The sequence below is a fragment of the Heterocephalus glaber genome, unplaced genomic scaffold (genome assembly GCF_053883595.1).
Source record: "Heterocephalus glaber isolate CG9 unplaced genomic scaffold, H.glaber_assembly_v1.0 deba00001532, whole genome shotgun sequence".
NCBI classification, from domain to species: domain Eukaryota; kingdom Metazoa; phylum Chordata; class Mammalia; order Rodentia; family Bathyergidae; genus Heterocephalus; species Heterocephalus glaber.
The window spans coordinates 29,603,630-29,612,431 of record NW_028258330.1 but is presented as its reverse complement, the minus strand read 5'-3'; positions in this window follow the sequence as shown (position 1 = coordinate 29,612,431).

Below are 8,802 nucleotides of genomic sequence, written 5' to 3'. Positions count from 1 at the left end.
GAATAAGACAGCAGACAATAGCAACGGTCTGCATAAAGCTTAAGACCCAGCTCATGTCTGATTTCCATCTTACATGCAGCTAAGTATCCACATTAACCAATGACTACCAACCTGTTTCTCTTCAGCATTTCTCTCCTTTCTCCTGGTTCACCAACTTCCCTTCTTAATTGATTCATTTCTAACAACATACAAGCATGCTAAAATGTTGTTCATTTTATGTGGGGTTTTTTTGGGGGGGTACCGGGGATCAAACTCAGGTCCTTATGCTTTCAAGGCAGGTGGCAGAACCACTGAGCTAAATTCCCAGCCCTGTTGTTCATTTTAAAGCAACCCTCATATCCCTACAGTCATCTAGAGCTTGTTCACTCCAGTTTTCCCCTAGTTCTCCCTTGAATTCTCTCTAATCAGGTTAATATCCCTCCTGCTCAACCAAAACCTCTTACAGGGACACCATGAGCTCCACAATGCTAAATCCACCAGTCAACTTACATACTTCATCTTCTTTGTGTAAATGAGAGGGCCCATGGACAACTGAAAAGCTCTTCATAAATGTGAGTGGTCGCCATTATTATTTAGCAGCCAGGAAACTTCATTTTAAAGTGGATGAATGCCCACTGCTGCTAAGACACCTCTTCTTCTCTTCCCATCCTTTCCCCTTCCCCAGCCGGTTTGTGAAGTTTTTCAAACTCAAGTGCGGGGTCTTCTGTGTGTCCCTAGTCTGGCATCCAGCATCCAAGAGGTTGCATCCTCTTTCAAGATACCAACAAACTTCTGCGTATTAAGAGAACCACTCCATGGTCTATGGCTGTGCAACCACAGAGCTTGTCTATGGCTCTTTGCCTGAGGTAAAAAATGAGAATAATCAGAGCTTTACCTGTGGTATTGTTGTTATATGATGAGGTATTGTCCTTCCCCACTATTAGCCAAATGAGAAAAACCAGAGGTCTGGGGGAAGGCACAGGACAAATCAGTGCACTTCAAAAATGGGACAGAGGAGGGGGCGCCTTTGTTATACATACAAGGTGTGATTAAAAAAAAACTAGTGAGGGTATCTTCCCCAAAGAATTAAAAGAAACATACCACAGTGATATATGTACACCCATGTTCATAGTAGCACAGTTTGTAATAGCTAAAACTTGGAAACAGCTCAAATGACCATCAACTGGAGACTGGATCAAGAAAATGTGGTTTTTTAATAAAATGGAGTACTACTCAGCCATCAAAAAGGAGAAATTAGAGACATTTATTGCTAAATGGATGCACATTGAGGCGATACTCTTAAGTGAAATAAATAGGACACACATGTGTAAATACAGTATAGTTTCTCTAGTGTGAGAAACTGAAGGTGTAAATAAGGACTAAAAGGTATAATAGATAATGTGAAATACGAAGAAAAGGGGCAAAGGGGAGGGGGAAGTGGGAGGGGTAGGGGAAAGGAAAGAAGGGAATGGAATTAATATGAGAAAGTGAAAAACTGGAAACAAAGTCTTTGTAAATAGGGAGGGATGGAGGGGTTGAAGGGAGGGCAGGGGAAGAGGGAAAAAATAAGAACCAAGAGAGTATGTAAAGGTGCATATCTCCAATGATGAATGTCATTATATTGTACACCTTAAATGTACCAATAAAAGGATATACAAAAAATAAAAAATTAAAAAATTAAAAAATTTAAGAAACAGTGAATGTATACATTTTAAAAAGTTTTTTAATTAAAATACAAGACACGTTGCCATAAAACCCTCTCAAATACTCCCCTTTGCTTTGAACAAATGTATCCCATTGTTCTTGCCACTTTCTGAAGCAGTTATGATGTTCTCTTTCATGTCTTTAGTTGCTCTGTTGTGGCTACCTCAATATCCTGAATCAATTCAAAACATTTATCTTTCATGAGCACTTGGACTTTGAGGAAGAGCCAGAAGGTGCACGGTGCCAGATTCGGTGAACAAGGTGGATGAGAACACACCATAATATTTTTGTGTGTGTGATTTGATCATTTATTTGGGCTCATATAGGATTACTACATAATTTGCAGGTCCAGTACAGAGTGAAACGCCTTGCTTAAAAATTATTAAACATTTCCAGATCATGACAAGAGAACCTTCAACCAGGCCTAGGGCTCATCTGAGCATGGCTCTCTGTACAGTTGCACAGACTGCACACCCCGAAGCTGATTCTGCTTCTCCCCACATCATCCCCCCTGCCTCCAGGGTTCTCTATAGTGATTTCAGATCACCATAGCTCTGGGATCAAACAAAGCTCTTTTCTTTCAGTTTTCTCAGGTTCTAAACACACACCAGGGCACCATATCCTAATCTGTTCCTCTATGTTTGGCTCTTATGTCTTACTTTCCCTTCTTTTTAAAAAAAAATTCATTAAGTTTATTAGTACATTTAGGCATACAATATGATGACATTCATCACTGGGGATCCGTACCTTTAATGATATATCTTGATTCTTATTTTTTCCCCATTCTCCTGCCCTCCCTTCAACCCCTCTATCCCTCCCGATTTACAAAGATTTTGTTTGTTTTCTCCTTTTCTCATATTTATTCCTTTCCTTCCCCTACCCCTCCCACTTCCCCTTCCCCTCCTCCTTTGGCACTTTTCTATTTCACATTATCTATTTTACATTTTGATCCTCATTTACACTTTCAGTTTCTCACACCAGAGAAACTATACTGTATTTACACATGTGTATCCTATTTATTTCACTTAAGAGTATGGCCTCAATGTGCATCCATTTAACTATAAATGTCTCTAATTTCTCATTGTTTATGGATGAGTAGTACTCCATTTTATTTTTAAAAACCCCACACATCATCTTTATTCAGTCACCAACTGATGGGCAATTGAGCTGTTCCCAAGTTGTAGCTATTACAAACTGTGCCGCTATAAACATGGGTGTGCATATATTGCTGGGAGCATCATAATATCTTTACAGCCTGCCTTTCCATGGTATAGCACTCTGCACCAGCCTTCACCATATTTTTTATCATACTTTGTGAAGACACTCATGAAAGAGGACTTCCAGAATGCTTTCAGAAAGTGGCAAGAATTATGGGATGTGTGTTTGAAGTGAGGAGGAGTATCTTGAGGGAGACTCGTGTCAATGTATCTTATTGTAATCATATTTTAAATTTAAATAATCACTGTATATTTTGATCACACCTTGATATGCTATTGTTGGGCCTCATAGAGTTTATTTTTTTTACTGTTTTTATAAATTTATATATTAATTGTTACATTTTAGGTATACAATACATTTACATTTGTCGTTGGGTGTTTGTACCTGAACATGATGAATCTTAGTTCTTATTTTTCCCCCATTACCTATGCACCCTTCACCTCATCCACCCTTCCCTATTTACATAGACTTTGTTTCCATTTTTTTTTCTCATAATTTATCCTGTCCCTTCTTCCCTTTCCCCTTCCCCTCCTGCCACCCCTACACCTTTGGACCTTTTCCTATTTCAAATTATCAATTATTCATTTTAATCATTTTCATCATTATTTACACTTTCAGTTTCTCACATTAGAGAAACTATTTGGTATTTACACGTGTGTCCTATTTATTTCACTTAAGAGTGTGGCCTCCATATGCATCCATTTAGCTATAAATGACTCTAGTTTCTCATTCTTTATGGCTGAGTAGTACTCCATTTTGTAAAAAAAACACATCTTCTTTATCCAGTTTCCAGTTGATGGGCACTTGGGCTCTTTCCAAACTTTAGCTATTACAAACTGTGGCACTATAAACATAGGTGCACATATATCACTGTGGTACGATTCTTTTAATTCTTTGGGGAAGATACCCAGTAGGGGAATAGCTGGGTCAAATGGGACCTCTCGTCCTAGTTCTTGGAGGTATCTCCATACGGATTTCCACAGTAGTTGCACCAGTCTGCACTCCCACCAACAATGGAGAAGGGTTCCTTTCTCTCCACACCCCCACCAGCATTTGTTATTGGGTGATTTCTTGATAGCAGCCATTCTTTGTGGGGTGAGGTGGAATCTCAGTGCTGTTTTCATCTGCATCTCTCGAATGACCAGTGATGTTGAACATTTTTTCATATATTTATTTGCTGTTTTTACTTCTTTGTCTGAAAAATGTCTGTTCATTTCAGATGCCCATTTTTGAATTAGGTCTTTGAATTTGGGGGGGGTCTGATTTTTTTCAATTCTTTATATATTCTAGATAGTAGACCTCTGTCTGAGGTACAGCTGCTAAAAATTTCTTCCCATATCGTAGGTTGTCTCTTAGCTCTGTTGGTAGTTTCTCTTGCAGTGCAGAAGCTTTTTAATAAGATGAGATCCCAGTTATTGATTCTTTGTGTTAGCTCCCATGCTACTGAAAATTTGTTCATACAGTCTTTTCCCATGCCAATGTCATTGAGAGTTCTACCTAACTTATCTTCCAGCAAGTTTACTGTTTCCGTCTTGATATTTAGCTCTTTAATCCACTTTGATCTTAGTTTAGTTCACGGTGATAGGTATGGGTCTAATTTTAATCTTTGGCACGTTGAAATCCAGTTTTTCCAACACCATTTAGTGAACAGGCTATCTTTTCTCCAATGAGGGTGGTTGGCTCCTTTGTCAAAGATGAGGTGGCTGAGTATGTCTGGAGTTGTTTCTGCATCTTCTAATCTATTCCACTGATCTTCGGGTCTGTTTCTTTGCCAGTATCATGCTGTTTTTATCACAGTAGCTTTGTAGTATAGTTTCAAGTTGAGGATTGTGATACCCCCAGCCATGTCTCTATTGCCTAGAATTGCTTTTGCTATTCTAGGTTTCTTCTGTTTCCAAATGAATTTTTGGATTGTTTTCTCTAGTTCTGTGAAGTATATTGTTGGAATTTCAATCAGTATTGCATTAAATCTATATAGTAGTTTTGGAAGTATGGCCATTTTCACTATATTGATTCTTCCTACCCAGGAACAAGGGATATCTTTCCATTTTCTTATATCTTCTTCAATCTCTGTCTTCAGAGTGCTGTAGTTTTCAGTGTAGAAGTCTTTTGCTTCCTTTGTTAGGTTGATTCCTAGATATTTCATTTTTATAGACGCTATTGTAAAAGGAATTATTTCCCAAATTTCTCTCTCAATGGGTCTGGTATTTGCGTATAAGAAGGCTATTGTTTTTTGAATGTTGACCTTATATCCAGCTACTCTACTGAATCTGTCAATTAGTCTAGAAGACTTTTGACTGAGTTTTTTGGGTCTTCTATGTAAAGTATCATATCATCAGCAAATAATGACAGTTTCACTTCTTCCTTTCCTATCTTTATTCCTTTTATTTCTTTCTCTTTTCTAATTGCTATGGCTAATGTTTCCAGAACAATATTGAATAGGAGAGGTGATAATGGGCATCCTTGTCTTGTTCCTGATTTTATCGTGAAAGTTTTCAGTTTTTGACCATTTAGTATGATGTTGGCTGTTAGTTTTTCATAGACAGACTTAATCAGGTTGAGATAAAGACCTTCTATTCCAATTTTCTGTACCTTTTTTTTATCATGAATGGGTGTTGGATTTTGTCAAATGCCTTTTCTGCATCTATTGAGATGATCATGTGGCTTTTGTCCTTGACTCTGTTAATATAGTGTATTACATTTATTGATTTATGAATGTTGAACCATCCTTGCATCCCTGGGATAAATCTGACTTGGTCAGGGTGTATGATCTTCTTGATGACACTCTCTATTCTGTTTGCCAGTATCTTGTTGAGGATTTTTGCATCTATGTTCATTAGAAAGATTGGTGTGTAGTTCTCTTTTTCGGTTGGGTCTTTCCTTGGTTTTGGAATCAAAGTAACACTTGCTTCTAGGAAAGAATTTGGAAGCCTTGCTTCCCTTTCAATTTCCTTGATGAGTTTAAAAGAGTAATGGCGATAGTTCTTCTTTAAACGTCTTGTAGAATTCAGCAGTGAACCCATCAGGACCTGGGCTTTTCTTTGTTGGTAAATTTTTTATTACATTTTCAATTTCACTCATTATTATTGGGTGTTTAGAATTTCTATATCTTCATTTAACTTTGGCAATTCATATGTATCTAGGAATCTGTCCATTTCTTCTGTGTTTTCCATTTTATTAGAGTACAGGTTCTCAAAGTAGGTATTGATGATCCTCTGAATTTCTGCTGGATCTGTTGTGGCTTCACCTTTTTCATTCTTAATTGCATGGATTTGAGCTTTTTCTTTCCTTTTTTTTTTTGATAAGTTTGGCTAAAGGTTTATCGATTTTATTTATTCTTTCAAAAAACCAGCTCTTCGATTCACTGATTTTTTGTATCATTCTCTTAGCCTCCATTGCATTGATTTCTGCTCAGATCTTTATAATTTCCTTTCTTGTATGAGCTTTGGGTTTGTTATGCTCTTCTTTTTCTAGGAGCTTGACGTTCTACATTAGATTATTTAACTGAGTTCTCTCTGTTGTCTTAATATGGGCATTCACTGCTATGAATTTCCCGCATAGAACTGCTTTCATTGTGTCCCACAGATTCTTGTATGTTGTACTGGCATTATCGTTTACTTGTAGAAACTGTCTAATTTCTTCTTTAATTTCCTCTGTGACCCATTGGTTGTTCAGGACAGTGTTATTCAATTTCCATGTGTTTGTGGGTGTTTTGCGGTTTCTTATGTTATTGATCTCCAATTTTATTGTACTATGGTCTGATAATATACAGGAGGTAATTTCAATTCTTTTACATTGACTTAGACATGTCCTGTGAGCTAGCATGTGGTCTATTTTGGAGAATGACCCCTGTGCAGCTGAAAAGAATGTGTATTCTGATTTTGTGGGGTGGAACACTCTGTAAACATCTATTAAGTTCCTTTGTTCAATAGCTTGATTCAGTTCTAGAATTTCATTGTTAATTTTTTTCCTAGGTGATCTGTTTATTTGTGATAGAGGGGTGTTGAGTTCCCCCACTACAATTATGTTATTCTTTATTTGGTTTTTCATGTCCATTAATATTTGTTTTGTATAGTTGGGGACATTCATATTTGGTGCATAAATATTGAGGATTGTCATTCTTCCTCTTGGATTGTTCCCTTCACAAGGATGTAGTGACCATCGTGGTCTCTCTTAATTAGTTTTGGTTTAAAATCTACTTTGTCTGCAAATAAGATTGCTATTTTCTGGGTTCCTGCTTTTTTCTGGGTTCCTGTCGTGTGGAGAAGTGTTTTCCATCCTTTTACTTTCAGTCTATGAATTTCCTTTTGAGTTAGCTGTGTTTCTTGTATACAGCATATTGCTGGGGTTTGCTTCTTAATCCATTCTGTCAGTCTGTTTCTTTTGATTGATGAATTGAGGCCATTAACATTGATAGTTATAATTGAGAGATATTGACTCATTCTTGCCATGATGTTTTATTGTTTTTGGCTCTTTTATTTCATATTTTTCCCCCTTTCCCTTTAGTGCCTTACCTTGCGTGGTGTCTTCTCTCTGCTGGGCCTCATGGGTTGTGACCTTCAATGTCTTTTTCTAGGATATTGCATAAAATTGTTTGGAGTGCTGATTTGGTGTTCATGAAATTTCTCAGGTGTTCTTTGTCTTGAAAGTATCTAATTTCCCCATCGATTGTGAAAGATAATTTTGCTGGATACAACAGTCTAGGTTGGAAATTATTTTCTTTTAGGGCTTGAAATACTTCACTCCAGGCTCTCCTCAATTTGAGGGTTTGTGTTGAGAAATCTGCCGTGATTCTGATGGGCTTTACTTTGTAGGTGATTTGTTTCTTTTCTCTGCCTGTAGAATTTTGTTCTTCTGTTGGGTTTCTGGGATCTTGACTCTTATATGTCTAGGTGTAGATTTTTTTTGATCATGGCTGGGTGGAGTTCTGTATGCCTCACTTATCTATGTGTCCAATTCTCCACCTCTGTCTGGGAAGTTTTCTACTGTTACTTCTGTGAACAGTTTTTTATGTCTATTGTACTTTCTCCTGTTTTTTCACGGACTCCTATCTGTCTTATGTTATTCTTCTTTGCATCATCTAGCAGCTGTTGGATTGATTTCTCATGGTCCCTTACTATCTTTAAGAAATCTATTTTCATGGTCCTTAACTGTGACCCTGTCTTCTAAATCTGATACTCTGTCTTCAGATTCTCTTAGTCTGCTCTGCATGCTTTCAATGGAGTTTTTAATCTCCTGAATATCTGTTTGAATCTGTTTCATGGATTCCATTTCTTTCTTATGACAGGTGATCATGGTTTCCATTTCTTTCTTATGCTGGGCATTCATGGCTTCCAGCATGTTTCTGATCTCATCTATTTTCTTATCTGTTTCTGTTCTAGAGCCTCTAATCATGTCTTTCACTCTACTCACCATCTCTGTATTTATCTGGGAGATTGTTTCTGCTTTAAATTTTTCTAGAGACTCATGCTTCTGCTTTGTTACTTCCTGTGCTATCAGTTCAGGGTGTCCAGGTGGTTGATTATCAGACTTTTCCACCTCATTTCCCCCAGAATTTCCTTTCTGTGGTGTGGAAGCCTGCATTTGTGCCTTGCTTAAATGTCTTCTCATTTTCGTTTTTGGTACTGTCCTTGGTTTAATTCTAGGGTTGATATTTCAAAATTGCTTAATGCAGGTATCTTTGTTGCTTGTGTTTAAAACCCTTGTGGAATGATTGCTTTTCAGAGGTGTCTTCCAGATATGGCTTGTGTTTGGGTTTTGAGACTCTAATGACTCTGAGGCTATTTTATTTTCCTTATACCAGGAAGGAAAACTGATTAGATCAATCACAACATGTTAGACCAAATGATACAATCAGCAATACCATAGCATCAAGCACAGCTTAGAAAATGACAATTTGTG